This window comes from Tasmannia lanceolata, unplaced genomic scaffold (genome assembly GCF_043159265.1).
Source record: "Tasmannia lanceolata isolate RefF3 unplaced genomic scaffold, GAP_Taslan_0.1 ptg000018l, whole genome shotgun sequence".
In the NCBI taxonomy this organism is placed as follows: Eukaryota; Viridiplantae; Streptophyta; class Magnoliopsida; order Canellales; family Winteraceae; genus Tasmannia; species Tasmannia lanceolata.
In genome coordinates, this window is record NW_027518695.1 from 59,657,436 (window position 1) to 59,671,990 (window position 14,555).

Genomic DNA, 14,555 nt, shown 5'->3' on the forward strand with positions numbered 1-14,555 from the left:
CCTAGAGAGAAAGATTTACCCATTCAAGACATAAATTCTACTGAGGAAAGAGAGATTGCAATGTCAAAAGAAGTGGGCATTTCTCACGTTGTGAATCTGGGTAGCTGTGTAATGGGGAATAAATATGATGGCCTGTCTACACCCGATGTCAATAAGGTACGAAAGGACCTTAAATCCAGTTGTATAAATCTGCAAACAGTTGTGGAAGATCCTCTTCCGGATTCTTTGGAAATGGCTGAAAGAATATTAGTAAATATGCCAACTGAACAAATAAATCAGGAGGGTCCTGAAGAAAATCATAATCTGGTAGATGTAGATGTGTGCAATTCTTCTGTTGATAAGGGTGTTGAAGCTACTCATGTCGGGGAAACTAATACAGCAAACCAGATTGACAGACAGGATGGAACATCGTGGCCTGGATTTATGGTTCGGAATAGGACTGCCCATACTTATGAGGTAATGATTGCATTGTCCTTTGTTTTGTTATTCGTCATTTCTTTTCTGTTTGCACTGTTTTTAAGCTTATCGATTAGATATTGCTGCTTTGTAAATGTCATTTAAATATGCAGGGGACTTGAAATTCATATTCCTGCTGATCATAATTTTTTTTGTTGGAATATGGCCTTCTCAGGCCTTCATCTATATTAGACAGTATACATAAGGGGAAAACATGGGTTTCCATGCCCATCTCCCCATGCCATTTAGAAACTTTTGAAGCCATTTATATATCTATATCCATCCCTATACCAATTATGACTAGAACGTTTGGGTTGCCATGAACAATCCCTATCTCTAAAACCAAATGCAAATAAAATAAATGAAAATTTAGGCTGTTTTGTATCTCTCTATCAAGCCCCTAGGTTATTTAAAACCCTAGATATGCAAATCTCTCTCTATTAATCATCTAGGCTATTTAAAATTCTATAAATGTGAGTCTATCTCTGTTAGGTTCTTAGCTATTCAAAAGATTCAAAACCATATAAATGTAAATCTCTCTGTATTAAGCCTGTTAAAGTATAAAAGATTAAATAGTGCCCTTCTCCAACAGCTTAAGCTTTTGGAGAATTCGGTAAGTTTCTAACATGGTATTAGAGCCAAAGGTCTCGATTTCAAACCTCCCCGATGTCAAAAAAAAAAAATCTACATGCAATGGTCGGCCTAAGGTGGGACCACTTGTGCCACGTGTTTGCCAAGTGGGGCACACGTGAGGGGGAGTGTTAAGCTTTTGGAGACATGGTATCAGAGCCAAGGTCTCGAGTTCAAACCTCCCCGATGTAAAAAAAAAAAATCCACATGCAATGGTCGGCCCAAGGTGGGACCACATGTGCCACGTGTTTGCCAATTGGGCCACATGTGAGGGGGAGTGTTGCAGTATAAAAGATTAAATACTGCCTTTCTCCAACAGCTTAAGCTTTTGAAGAAGTCGGTAAGTTTCTAACAAAGCCCTTAGGCTATTGTGATCTTTACGTATTAGATATATAATATGTTATTTAAGCCTTATAACTGTAAATTTATATATTAATAATAAATACCTTGCACTCATAAACAATACTATGATGTGATTTAAATGCATGCACATAATAAAGAAAAAAAAGGAAAGGTGGCTCTAGGCCCCATGCATGTCACATGTATGTCAATAAAAACTCCTTTGACTCTCCCTGATTTTTGACCGCATCAACCGAGTACTCGACTGTGTTGTTCCGAGTTGACTAGAATTTTCTTCGGACCGGTTTTGACCGACATCTGCGTTTTGAAACACTGTTTTGAACCACAGTAATGAGTATGGGTCAGCATTAAAGGAAGAGAGAAGCTTTTGAAGAAATGGCTTACAACCCGTCTATGACAGATTTCAAAAAAGTTGGAAGGCCCGCCTCTTTTACTAAGACAAGGGTTCCATATTGATCAATTCCTTATCTATACCTACTCACTAATCTTCACGTTCTCTTTGATTTTGCCTTGTGAATTTGATGCCCTAATTTGTACTATCATTTCTCTGCCCTTTCTGTACTCAATTTTTAAGCAGATTTTTACATTTGTTTCTTGATAAATAGTTTGTGAACATGCATCTTGAACAGAACCAGCCGCCTGCTCCATTCTCCTCAATCCTAGTTTTTAATCGTTCTCTTTTGATATTTTGTCTTTACCTTGTTCTTTATTTCTTTCTTTTTTTCAGTCATCTTTCTTGCCCCGAACTTCAAGCACTCTCTCAAAACCTCAATATCGGACCAAATCACGTCTTGTAGCTGATTCAATCCATAAAAAAACCTTAGGTGTACTCCATAAGATCAATTAAGCTTGGAACTTATGCTTAACAACACTCCAAGGTAGTGGCCACTTCCTCAACAGATCGCTACCATGGACTTACCTTTCCTTTTCATCCATCGTCCTTTGATCCAGTCTTGGCGTAGAATTTGCTCTGCATCAATCCCTCCCTAGTAGAGAGAATTCGACTTTGAGCTCGGAGAGATGTACTGAATAAATTCTTCCATAAAGTCAAATACTCAAAGGGAATGATGTGCAGATTCCCTTGTTAATTATGTCTGTTTCATAGCCGAGGCCCATATGAGTTTCCGTTGGCCTTCTTGGTGTTGCTATTGTTGTTTTGCTTTATTAATATATTTCATTTGTTCAAAAAAAATAAAAAAACTTGAAGTAGACGCTGTCTTGATTTTTATGACTTCTATATCTAAGATGAATACTTTTTTGCTTAGGAGTTTCCTCAAACAGTTGTACTGCCTTTTCAACTGGATCAAGATTCATGTGAGCATTAGCAATATCACACTAATAACCAAGCCTCTGTTTTGCATTTTATCAAACAATTGATGTACACATGTCCAGCCATAGGCTTTGTTTTATGATTACTATTTAGTTACGACGGTGTTCCTCCTTTTTCTTGTAGCTTATAAAGAAACCTAGATACTCCCCATAATTCTCGTAGACATCAAATCCTTGTAGAATTTTGGTTGGTGCATCTCTTCATTTGAATATTCATCATAATCGGACTTCGATTTCTTCTTTTTCACAACCTACTTTCTCCCCCTTAATCTCTCTTATATTTTGTTTCAGAATATGTTGTTTTGATGCCAAGCCTTCCTTGTTGCTTCTGTTTGCACTCTCCTTCCCATAAAAAGTCAGTTGTAAACTTTTCGTTCTTGATGATACCACTCCGTGTATCTTTAATGACTTCAAAATATATAGTAAATTTGTGAATTAGCCGAGCTTTGCTCAATGTTATTCTCCCATTGGAAGATAACTTTTTTCCCATGATGCTAGCGTTCCCCATACACAAACACTAAGGGGCCGTTTGGATATGCGGATTTTAGAATCCAGGATTTCTTCAAAATTGTAGCTAAGAGACGAGAAGAAGTGGACCGGCCGTCGTTTTTGACCTCTCTCCCTTCTTTCCGTTAGCAAGAGAGTAGTAGATCCTCCCATATTTCCAGGTTTTAGAAATCTCAGGATGCAGGAGAGATTTTAAAAACCCGAATTTCTCATTTAAAATCCAAGAAACGCTGTCGGGAGAGCATACATCAGCTTGATCATGAACCCTCTTTTACACTGTTTTCAAACTAAAAACTTGGATTCTAAAACCCGCGTATCCAAACGACCCCTAAGATGACAAATTGGAAGTGGGAGAGTGAGGGAAAAACAATAGGGTGCCAGTGTATTTTGTATTTTTATTTTTCTATGACGTGGCTTAGAGCCACACCTTAGTAAATAGGTTGAGAAGAACCACGTGAGAAAGATTACATAATACTTGTTGAAATTGATGTGTCAATGAGATATCATTATATTAAAAGCCATTGTATAATGTTCTTGATTTCTTTTCTTTTATTTTTCGTAATTCCTATTCATCATCATGATAAAATAACATTGGTTGATGTTTAACACATTTGTTCTACTCCAACTTTTGCACATTTGAAATCTCAAGTTATGGACTTATGTTACACATTTTTTGTTAATTGAGTTGGTAGTTTTTTCTCCATGCAGTGGGATGAAGATTCGATTGAGTCCTCGTCAAAAAATTCACTAAATCGTTCGAGGGAAATTTGTTTGCCTAGCCCAAAGAACAACGCAATATCTCCTTTGAATAAGTGAGGTGGGACGAGATATAGGAGAAAAAATAAGAGGTGGAGTTTACAGGAAGAAGAGGCTTTAAGAGATGCTGTCCAAAAGTAGGTAGTTGTTTGGGCTAGAAAAAATAGCATCCGAAAATTCCTGTTTATTTTCGATTATTCTTTAATAATTATTGTTAATTGTAGTTTTTGTGTCCATTATAAAGTCATGTTGTAAGTTTACCATCCATACCTTGACATGATTGTGTCTATTATTAGAATACAATATACCAAAAGACGGGTTGGGCCTCTAGCTCATTGGATAAGGCTTTGTTCTTTGACTTTGAGGCCGGTGGTTCAATCCCAGCTTACCTGCCAAAAAAAGAAAAAAATTTGATTGTGTCTATATGTTCAATTATCTTGAGTTCTCTATCTATTGCTTTGTCTTCTCATTTTCTTGAATAGATTGATGAGGGTTAACCTTTGTACGCATTCATGTTTTCTTTTTTCCTGTGAAGGCATGGCACGGGGAGATGGGCATTCATTTTGAATCGCTATACTGAAAACTTCGAGGGGAGAACACCGGTAATTATGATGTCATATGCTCATTTAAAATCTCTTATGATGTTCTATTTAAAAAAAAAATAAAAAATTCTCTTATGCTGTTTTTGTATTCTTGATGGAGGTGAGTTTGATAATGAACGCTCGCATTGCACAGATTGATTTGAAGGACAAGTGGCGAAATATGGTGCATTAGCTTATTTGATATGCATTTTGTGGTCCTTCCACTTATCAGGTACATTGTCTATTTGTCGTATTTATTTGTGCATTCTCGGTTTTCGTATGCTGGCTGTCTGCTAAAGTCCTATTATTGCTGAAAAAGTTATTATAAGTATTTTTGGAATTGGCCAAACTTCTTATTATCTTTTCGAATCTTTTGCTCTGTAAATGCTCAGTTCCTAATATTTGATTGGTTAACATGTAATCCCTTCAATGCGTCTGTAATTACGGAAGTTACCAAGACATCACTTTGTTAGTTTTAAGCAAATCGTTGAGGTTAATCTATTAGTCTTGCTTTTGGTTCTCTAACCTTTGGTTGCATCTTTGTGTGTTGATGCAATCGTTAGCCCCTTGAAGAAGAAGCATTGACATCTCTCTCTTTTCCTTTTTGTTCTTAAGGGGGTGGGGGTGGAGGTGTTTCTTTTAGTTCTATGGGTTTTGGATTTTTCATCATGTTGGTTTTGGGATTTTCATCATCTTGCTGACTTTCGTTTGTAATGACTTAAGATTGTAGGGACCATCCACTTAAGTTAACCCCTTATAACTTAAGTGATCTTTTAAGTTATATGTGGTGGCGACCATCATTTTAAGTAGTTTACATTATGTTAGTCACTTATGAAGGATTGTAGGGTTCTCATTCAAAAAAAAAAGGAAGGAAGGATTGTACAGTTATATTAGAATAGGTTCAAGGGTTACTTGAGTATTAGTATTAGAATAGGTTCAAGGGTTACTTGAGTATTAGAATGGGTTTTGTGTTGTAAACTGAACATTTTTTTACAGTATTGAAATTTGTGAATGAGCTTTTTCTGCAGTCTGCACTAAGATGCTGCACAAACAGTAGCAACACCACTCGTGGTGATTTCAATCTCTCTCTTACTATTGCCCTTGAAAAGCTTGAACTTCCCCCTGAAGGGAAAGAGCTCTTGATTCGCTCAGACAAACCTACTCAAAAGAGTGGTTCTGACTTAGCTTTGCTCAAGAGACACTTCTCTTCGAGCCACAAATATTCACTTTTTCCTTCTAGTGGTATCGTGCTTTATGCCTGCCCGGATCCAAAAATTTGTGATCTAAAAGGATGGGGTGAATTAGAGGATTGGGAGGTGAATTAGATGATGGTTAGTGAAGAGGACTTGATCTAAAGGTCGGAGGAATTACGATGAGGTTACTGATTTTTCGGGAAGATTCATGCCAAAGCCTTACTGTGATTAGGAATCAATCACAGAGTTATTTTTAATGGAAATCAATGATAGAAGAAAGAAATGTGCTCTTTGTGAAACTGAAATTGAAAGAGTTGTGCTTGAGTTTTGGAAGAGGGTTGAAGAGCAATGTATCAGACAAGTGAGGCCTAAGATTCGCACCTGGGAACATATGAGGGCCAAGATGAGGAAGCAATTTCTCCTTGCTGATTTCTGATTACATATTATGAATCTATGATGTATCAACATTTTCATAGTTTAATTCAACGTGAAATGAGCGTAGAAGTATAGACATCGGAGTTCAACAACCTGTACATAAGGGTAGGTCATCAAGAAAGTGACGAACAACTCGAACAACTCGATGCAAGTTATTTATCCTGGCTCAAGCTGCTGACTCAGGATCAGATGATAGTTATGTGGCTGACTAACCTTGAAGATGCAAATCAGTATGGTCTTTGGGTAGGAGAAAGAGTGATCCATTATGGCCCTAAGTTTAATATGATTGAACATAAGCCTACATCTGCAAACACAATGAGTTATAGTGTCGTTGGGGTGTCAAGGATTGACTAAACAGCTACTAGAAGCAATCATGCATCTCTTTTATCAAATTCAACAAGTCCCAGGACTGTTGAAGGGGTTGACCGGACTGTTAAATGAAAGGAACCAGCGCTCATCGGGTCGATGATTCAATGTTTCTCTTGTGGGGAATTAGGACATGCATCCTATTCTTACCCATAAGAGTGTTGACTTTGCTAAAGGTGATGACGACGAAGAGGATCAAATATGGCATATTTATGACCGGTATCAAGACAAAGATGAGGAAATTAACATGATGCCTGTTCGGAACTAGAATTTGGTGGTTCATGAGGAAGTCCTTGCAGTTGTACCACACTATCACAAACACTCAATCCAAGAACATCCTCGCTAATGAACTAGGTATCACTAGCAAAATCTTCTACAGGTCTCCTTACTTTGAACGTCTATGGAAAGTTACGAAGCGATGTGTGAATTGTTAAAGTAAAAAAGATTAAATAATGCCATATACAACAGCTTAAGCTTTTGGAGTAATTGGTTGTTTCACATGGTATAATTGCTCTGGGTTCAAAACTCCTTAACATTAAAAAACTCCACATGTAATGGCCAACCCAAAAAGAGGGGCTACATGGGCCACGTGTAGGCCAACCCTAGAAAAGAGGGGGCCACATGGAGGGGAGTGTTAATGTATAAAAGTTTAAATAACACTATCTACAACAGCTTAAGCTTTTGGAGTAATTGGTTGTTTCACATGATCATGATGATATGCTCCAATCACAAACCGATACACTTCGAAGGAACACCATCTCTAGATCCTCCATGCTATAGAAATGATCTCTATGACAGTGATCAAGGGAAGCCTCGTTCCTCTCAATACTTGGTTGCAAATTCTCTAACATCTCTCGATTTACCTTTTTGATGTAGTGGACGAAGGCGTCGGCCTTAGTGATGCACTTCCCAGTGCTCCGTCGGCCTTAGTGATGCACTTCCCAGTATAGAGCACATGTGTATGATCTAGAAGGTGTGGAAGGAGATGGCCACGAGTGGTCTCAAAAGAACGAACCAAATTATGTAAACTCGTTCTATTGGTGATGGTCCCCTCTAGCTAAGCATTTCAGCAAATGCCCTAAGCTATAATTGATCACTTATATCTGTCCATATGCTCGAGAGTGGTATGTGAGGCTGAATTAAAACATAATCCTATTTTACTCCATAAAATATGTGCTATGTGGACAATCAGATGATCTATGACCCCATTCATTACTGTTGGATCATTACTGTTGGAACATATGAAGGTAGTGGTACTATGTAATATGGGTCGTAGAAGTCCATGATCCATGTTCTTCTCACCCACATGTGGTCTGTTAGCAATGTTATTAGGAGGAAAAGTGGAGTTCAAATGACTAGCCACGTAATCTCTAATAACTGAACTAGTTGAGTCTCAGTCAATGCCCTTTTGCCTCACCTCGCCTTGCCTTGCTTAGCTAGGCGGGGCGTGCATTCCAAGGGACCACGACATTTCCGATAATCCCAAGCCTAATGCGTTTGCTAATGCGATTCAAGGCAACTCTGATCTTGGCTAAGATTTCCGAGTGATGGTCCAACACTCCAACGTAGCTTGAGTACAATGTCTCTAGGCCTCTCGGGACTGGGCTCGTTCTTGCCCTTGATGTGGTGCATTGGCCATATTAGTCATAGTTTGTACATGTGTGATCGATGTGCAAGACAACCCTACATAATAGTGGGGTGTACTAAGACACATTAAAAGAAAATAGACGGGCTAAGACTAGGAAGTTGACACCTAACTGATCTGAAGTAGACGCTAAGATATAGGGCAGCCCTAAGAAACTCAAACATTATCCAAGGATCCATAAAAGACAATTTTAATGAACCTAGACTCTAGGAGAATTTTAGAGTCTAATGCATATAACTAAGAGAGACTCCATCAGGACTTTACCCAACAATTTGAGGGCGAGATCCAAGGCTAGAAGTGAGGAAGAGTCTATCGGTCATTATCGAACACCTAGGTGTCTTTAATTGAAGGGACCCTACAAGTGTTTGAGCTCTGAGTTCTGATACCAAATTGGTGCAAACCTTGGGGTCCGCAGGTTGATTTCTGAGAATTTAGGTGCACGAATGAGGTGTTCTAATTTAATATGGCAGCAAAGTATATATTCAAAAATAGATTAAACATCATATAAAATCTAATTCCAACTAGGTATTGTAGGAAAGTAGAGCCTTTGAAATTCTTTCATCAAATAGTAAATAATTCAGCCCCATGCAGGTTCTTTACATCAAATCCATAAACAAAACAACTAGCGACCGGAAATATGGAAATAATGTATGATAAGATTCAGATATATGAAATAATCTATTTTTTTTAAATGAATATGAAATAATCCAATATATGGCTCAAATAATACCTAAGGGTGGCTAGGGTGTGGTAATACTGTAATAGGCAATGACTCAGGGCAAGGTGATGGGAAAAGTAATAGGATCTGGGAGGGGAATGCAAGAAAAAGATGAGAAAGGTTCAAGGGGTAGAGAATATGGGCTTAGTTTATTAAAAATAAAGTGAATGTGATCTGTACCTTAGAGTGACATGTCGGTCTTCATGCCTTGATCGTTCGCTGCAAGTAATGTCCAAGAGGAAGAGGAGGAAGAGAGAAAGAGAGAGAGAGAAGGTAAGAAGAGAAAGAGAAGAGGCAGTTGCACAAGGCCGATAGGGACAGAAAGAGGAGAGGAGGAAACAAAGAAAAAAAGGGCAATAAAGAGGGAGGCACTCTATGCAAGGGTGTGTTTTCTTTCTCGTCGATTCAAAATTAGGATTTATAGAAGGGTGTTGGTTTTTAAAGAGAGCAGTATGGATAACTGTTGGGCCATAAGGAGGCTGGCCTATAGAAAATAAGAAGAGGGGCTTAAGGGGTTAAGTAGTGGGCCATAGGGGGGTTAGCCAATAGGATATAAGAAAGGGGTTGGAGGTTTAAGTCGTTATAAGACCTTTTATGTGAGTTTGAGAATGGGTTTATAGTGGTGGGTCATGGTTAATAGGCAAGTAAAGTGAGCCATAGGTTGATGTGGACATCCTACCAAGTCTAGGACTAATAAAATATGAATTAAAATATTAAATAAAATTTAAATAAAGAAAAGATAAAGGTGTATTACTACTCTAAATCACATCACTTAGACTTGAAATAATTAAAATAGAACAATAAATGGCCACGATACCTTGGGCCCTCTACCTAAAAAATAACTAAATACCACCCAGGGGAATGTGGGGCCAAATTCCTCTCCTTTGAATGCTGACTTAGCTCCCTCTTTTCTTCCACCTGTTTTTTCAACTCTTTTGGTAGGATGAACCGCATCACACAATGACCCTCTTTCTCCATTTTGCTTAAAATCGGGCTAAATCTTTAAGTTGAATTGTGGATAAATCTGTCTGTTCGCAACAAATTTCACATGCATGAAAAAGAGCATCACACACAAAATGTATTGGTATCAAATTTTCCTCTTGCGAGAAGAGGTTTTATTAATTTTGGTAGGGATCGTACACATTCGGCTTTATTAGCCGTTAATTACATTTCTTGAAGAAAAAGAGAATACCTCTGATTATCCATCAATAGGTTCCCTATCTAAGTACAAATTTTTAATTAATTTATCCCCCAGAAAGATTTAATTTTTGTTAACAGATCTTCTCGGAGGAAATTTCATCTTCTCAAACTTTCTTCATTTTTTTCCTTCGGAGAAACGTCATCTTTATCGTCTTTCTCCGTTTAGAAAGTCCCTGGAAGAGACTTTAAAGGGAGTTTTCTGATTTGATTTGGTAGGGCCAGCCACTATACTCTTATTTTGATAGAATAGGTCCCACCTACTATGCACTCCACTATGCACTGAGTAGGCCTTACCATCACCAAAGGCTATGCTTAAGGTGGGGCCACTATTCCAGAACAAATGCTGACATTCTTTTTTTTCACCGGATGCTTTGATGAGGGCATTATTTTACACTTGTTCCTATGAAGTGGGCCATCTGAATACATGCAGAATCCTAGTTTCACTAGGGTAGTGGAGATATGATAAGCATGGAAGGATTATATCATGAAATATAATTGGATGAAAATCAGGGATCGTAAGAGGCGTGTGATACTCTTTAAGAATTCATTCGGGAGAGGAGATAAGTATGCACAGATCATATGATGATCCTTGTTTCATAGGGAAGGGAAGATAAATACGAAAGACTCATGTAATTGGATGAGACTCCCATAAGGATTGATAATTTTCTCCCTGTTCTTGTATATAAAGACTGGGGCTCTTTTTTTTTTGTTTTTTTATGTAAACAGCTTAAGGGCAAGGAGACACAGAGTGAGAGAGAGGAAATAAAAGCTTTGGCTTCCCCTCATCAGCATGGGCTTCATGGACTCCCGTAAGTCACTCATTTTTCCATGTTTAGTTTTTCTGTTCTCTCCTCTGGAAAAGATGACATATGTATGGATTTGTGGGATGTTTTCCCTCATCTTCATGATTGTACTGCAAGAACTCTACCACTTGAAGGAGTAAATTCTGGAGCCTTTTCTGCTGCGTTCATGTCTTTACAGATCTTTTTTATTTTTATTTTTATTTTTTTTAACTCTTTTCCAAGTACAAACCAGCACATGGAAGTTTCAAAGATTTCGTTGGGAACTATCTTTGCTCGCCATATGTTTGACACAACTCCCCACTGGTTTGACCACTGCGGGTGTAATTTATTGTTTGAGGGAATGCTTGATCTTAAGCTTTCTCTGCATCTTGGTCTTTTTATGTTGCTGTTACAACATTAAGGGCTCCATTGTATCTGAGAGCTGATCCCATCTTTACTCCTTTTCTATTGTTGTTGTTTCAACATCACCTTGTGAATGGTTCGTTTGTGACGATCCGGGCACATTTACTCGTTGCTTCGTCATCCAGGTAATTTTAATTCTTAGGCTTTTTCACCATATTACTAGAACATAACAGCCTTCTTCTCTGTTAGAAACATTTCTTGTGATTAGAGTTCTCCAATCTTCCCAAGCAGTTAGTTGTCTGTGTTGGAGTTAAAATTATGGTTTCACCACTGCAATCTCCCCTCAATCCAAGAGAACCCAAACCTCCAGGACCCAGGAGGAAAATTTTCAAAAGAAGAGGAGGGAAGGTTCTGGCCTTTCCAATCTCAACCCCAGCCCAGTTTTTTCAACCTATTAAAGTCCTTTTAACTGCCCCATTGATCCCAACCCCTGGGACTAGCTCCCTCTCGTCTGTCTCTCCGACATTTTTTGAAAAAAGCCCTCCTCATTCTGAAATCTGGAGCACGATGAAAGAATATTGGCCAAATGAAAAATTACCCATTGAAAGTTACCCTGCTCAGAAAGTTCGATCCCCCTGCTATATTCCCCCAAGCTGATCTAGAACTGGATGCTTGCACCCACTACAAGAAAGGAACTCATACCCACAAAATCTTTGAAAAACCAGTGAAACCTGTTTCTCCCTCACATTAAACTACCCAAAATCGAAGGCAAAGTCACCCATACCATAGACCCCAACCGGTTCTAGACCTTGATTCATTACCCTATCTGAAACCTCCCCCTCCGGCAAACCTTTCATATTTCATCCCCATGGGGGAAAAGCTTCTGAACCTCCTGGAGGAAGTTACTGGGGGAAACTCAGTAAAACATGGTGACTCAGTGAATGACTCAGTTGTCCTAACAAATGACTCATCTTTGACAATCCGAGCCAACTCCCCCAACCATCCCATCCTAGACTCACCAATCTCATCAGGCCCACCCCCAAACCCAAAGCTAGTTAGAGCAGGAAAATTTGAAATCCTCTCTAGTCTTCAAAATGGGCGCCAAAACTTGTTTGAAAGTACAAATGGAACATTTTCAAAAATTGAAGCCCCCATTCTCCCACCCATCCCAAACTCACCAAATCAGGGAACCACAAGCACTCAAACCTGAAGACTTCCAAACCTTCCCCCATCCCATGCGCGCCCCCGCCCTCCCCCCCCCCCAGATTCTAGTTTGCCCACCCTTGCAATCCGAAAGATCCTGCTAAGCCAAGCCCTTTGTGGAACTCCTTGGTCACCCAACCAAAACCAAATGTGGTGGACACAAAGATAGAATTTCATACCCCGATTGAGGACGATCCTGGGCCAAAAAGAGCAAACTTTGAAGAAGAAGACTTCAAAAAAGCAAAAACCATGTGGAACCACTGTCTTCTAGGGTACTTCCTGGGGAGAAGACCATATTATCTAACCCTAAAGGAGCAACTGCTGAGGAAATGGAAGCCTAAAGGTGACTTTTCCCTCATGGCTCTCCCTAACAACTATTTTCTCTTCAGATTTAGCAATGAGGAGGATAGCACAAAGGTATTAGAAACTCCAACAATCTATGGTGGTCGCACTCTCATTATTCAGAAATGGACTCCAGATTGTGCTCTTGAGAAGAAAAAATTAACATCAATCCCTCTCTGGATAAAATTCCCATGCCTACATTTAAAATTCTGGACCCCCACGGGTTAGGCAAACTTGCAAGTTTAATTGGCCGGCCTCTCTACATGGACTATCAAACTGCTGAAGGAACCAGACTCACCTTTGCTAGGGTGTGTATTGAGATTTCAGTTGAAGATTCTCTACTAGACATTATCCACGTTCAAACTCCAACCGGAAATGAAAACACAAGAGGTAGAGTATGATTGGAGGCCAAGGGCCTGTAGCTTCTGCAAAGAATTCGGTCACACTACTGAACGCTACAACCTAAACCAACCCAAAGTCAGCCAAAAACAGAAATCAAGAAGAGAATGGGTCCCAAAAGCAGTTCCTGATGAGAATGCTGGATCAAAGGAGGCAGACATACCACAGGTTACTGCAGAAAACCCAGCTGAGAGAGTCACAACCTATAATGCTTTTGAAATTCTGATAGAGGTTGAAGAAGATCCAGCCCTCACCTCCAAATTGCCCAGCCACCCCACACATTCCCCTTCCTACAGATGTGGAGGACAAAATGAACAGCCCAAAAGATTCAGAATCTGTACCCAAAAAAGCCTCCTCCTCCCCCCTTGTCAACCAAAAGCAACCTGTTGCCTCCCCAAACTCCCCCAAAGCTACCAGAAATAAAAAGAAGAACAGTCAAAAAGCTCCATTATAGCAAGTTACAACCATCCCTCCATCACCCCCTGAGCTTCAAACGACCACCCCCTTCCAATCCCCTTCAACCACCTCCCCATCCCAAAGCACCCAAAATCCTGAACTTGTCTCTTCTGATGATCCTGAACCAGTAATGATCAAGCCTAATTACAACCTTGTAGTTAGCCCTTCCTCTCCTCAAAATGTCTCCTTGAGAGCCCACTCCCCTCAAACCTATGTGCAAAATGAAAGTAATTAACGTCTGGAATGTCAGGGGTCTTTGCTCTAACTCAAAGAGGAAAGAAGTGAGTTAATCAGAAAATCCAGAGCTCCCATCTGCTGCCTCACTGAAACAAAAGAAAAAATTCAAAATTTACAAGAGTATACCTCTTTCATTTGTGAAGGTTGGCAAGCCCACGGTAATTACTCTGCTGTGATAAAAGGCCGTATCTGGATTCTATGGAATCCAAAGATTGTGGATATCACCATTCTTGAAGAATCAAGTCAGCACATTCATACTGAGGTACGAATGCTCCAAACAAATTATTGTTTTAACCTCACTACAATCTATGCTCACAATTACTACATTTCTCGTAGAGCTCTTTGGTCCAACCTCGAAACTTTAGAACCCCAGATAAACCTCCCCTGGCTTATGACTGGAAATTTTAATGTTGTTAGATTTGCAAATGAGAGAATTGGAAATACAAATCATCATTTAAATGAAATGGGGGAATTCAATGAATGCATTTCAAACTGTGATCTTTCAGATCTGAGATCAAATAACCAAAGCTGGACTTTGCACAACAGATCCTCGGAAAACAGGAAACTGGCAAAGCTAGATAGGTCGTTGGTTAATGA

General features: G+C 39.3%; 1 protein-coding gene across 7 annotated transcripts in view; it reads left to right on the forward strand.

Moving 5' to 3' along the window:
- Nucleotides 1-14,555, forward strand: part of LOC143850736 (putative disease resistance protein RGA3) — a 57,501-nt gene that overhangs the window by 17,561 nt on the left and 25,385 nt on the right. For 2 of the 7 annotated variants that reach the window (XR_013236039.1, XR_013236043.1), the window contains exon 1: nt 10,548-10,985. The exons of 2 other annotated variants lie outside the window; for them this stretch is intronic. The gene's annotated coding sequence lies outside the window, so the exon portion shown is untranslated. Of the gene's footprint in view, nt 1-10,546; nt 10,986-12,613; nt 14,221-14,555 lie in introns of those variants that run through there. 3 more of the 7 variants (XR_013236042.1, XR_013236038.1, XR_013236040.1) reach the window with 3 other exon arrangements.